Source organism: Echinops telfairi, unplaced genomic scaffold (genome assembly GCF_000313985.2).
Source record: "Echinops telfairi isolate 266 unplaced genomic scaffold, ASM31398v2 ScPeMD7_1;HRSCAF=3_0, whole genome shotgun sequence".
NCBI classification, from domain to species: domain Eukaryota; kingdom Metazoa; phylum Chordata; class Mammalia; order Afrosoricida; family Tenrecidae; genus Echinops; species Echinops telfairi.
This window is the reverse complement of record NW_022103896.1, coordinates 48,805,120-48,806,884: the sequence shown is the minus strand read 5'-3', so window position 1 is coordinate 48,806,884 and position 1,765 is coordinate 48,805,120. Positions and strand designations below refer to the sequence as shown.

At 37.1% G+C, this 1,765-nt stretch overlaps 1 protein-coding gene across 1 annotated transcript in view; it reads right to left on the bottom strand.

Moving 5' to 3' along the window:
- The window catches only part of TMEM64 (transmembrane protein 64), a 22,521-nt gene that overhangs the window by 7,372 nt on the left and 13,384 nt on the right, over window positions 1–1,765 (bottom strand). The gene's annotated exons all lie outside the window — the stretch shown is intronic.

Here is a 1,765-nt window from a genome sequence, read left to right as displayed (position 1 = left end):
GAAAATGAGGACCTAATGCGGGAGCTTAAGTGGAGAGGAAATGTTTTGAGAATGATGAGGGCAATGAATGTACAAATGCGCTTTACACAACTGATGTATGTATGGATTGTGATAAGAGTTATATGAGCCCCTAATAAAATTATTTTTTTTAAATGTGCTGAGAAACTCAGCTTATGCATGAGCATATGCAGTGTACTGGTTATGAGTATGCTCTCTAGAGCTAATTGCCTTGGTTCAAACGCTGGTCCTAAGATTTTGGCTAAGTTACTATCCAATGATGGTCTCGTACACTGGCTTGAGAGAGGCAGGGGTAAAGCGGCTTTATTTGTAGCCTTTGCCAACTTCCAGGGTGTAAATATTCCCATCGTGGCCAATTTCAAGAGAGCCAAATGATGTCACTGAAGATGAAGGGGTACCCACTGTTGCCTGCTTCTCGGGGCACTGGTAACAATTAAGTGAGCTCACACCAGCGGCACACGAAACACTCCATACAGGTTTCTTATCATCATGTTCATCTCACCGATCCATCAAAAATCATGGTGATTTTGGGGGGAAATAACAGAAGAAAGGGTATCACTACTAAATAAATTTTTACTTAACCTTTCCTGTATATAATTTAAAGGCACTGACTAAATATCAGTGTTTTGTTCTTTCATTAACTGTTCTGTGGAGTTGCACATATCCCAAACTATGTTACAATTATAATAATCATGTTTAACACATTCTTATTTTGAGTTGCAATGGGCATTTTTCATAAAGCATGACTTTGTAAAATAAAATTTTTATACATTAAATAATACTAATATCCTACTAACATGCTAAAAACAAATCTAATACTCTTAATAAAGGAGGTCTTAATAACTTGAAGACTAAAAACCCACTCCCATCAAATCTCACTACAATGATCTCCAATAACATGGTGTACAATGTTCCACCTAAAGTCAGAATAGAGTAGTAGACTTAGTGATAACGCAGACATAATCACTGAGAAAAGAGGTTTATATTTGCCATCCCCTTTCTTGGGGTTCTTTTTTGTCTGTTTGTTTAAGACAATACTTAGTATGAATTATTTCAGTTTTACACACGATCGGAAGAGAGTAGTAGACTTAGTGATAACGCAGACATAATCACTGAGAAATGAGGTTTATATTTGCCATCCCCTTTCTTGGGGTTCTTTTTTGTCTGTTTGTTTAAGACAATACTTAGTATGAATTATTTCAGTTTTACACACTTTCATATAGTTACACAATAATCTGCCCAGTTCATATCACCAATGCAAGACAAAATCAAAAAACAGGGCAAACACAACCCTTGGCCTTAAACTCACCTGTAAACAGAAAACAAAATACCCACTGGCACTCTGCTCTGCGATGACATCTTCCATCGTGCGCAGGGTGGTGCCCAAGTAGGAATTCAGGAGCTGGGTGGGAAGTAAGCCAAGTGAAGATGCCATCAGATAGTTGGGTAATGAGAGATCAGTAATCTAAAAGAGGAGATGAAAGGGAGTTTCAATATCAAGGGCAATTTAATGTAAAGTTGTGGCTTTAGTCTTCCCAGAGGTTTACCTTTGGGAGTAGCGGGAGATGACATTACAAACACATTACAAAAGAGTCTGATTTTTAACAATGATTACAAAAGGAATACATGCAAAGTGTACAAAATTTTGAGGAAATGACTTAAAGAGAAATTTGAATATTCTACTTCTATTATTCCACCATCGACCAACTGCCTTTATGGCCTCTCATTTTTCTTACATAGAAACACA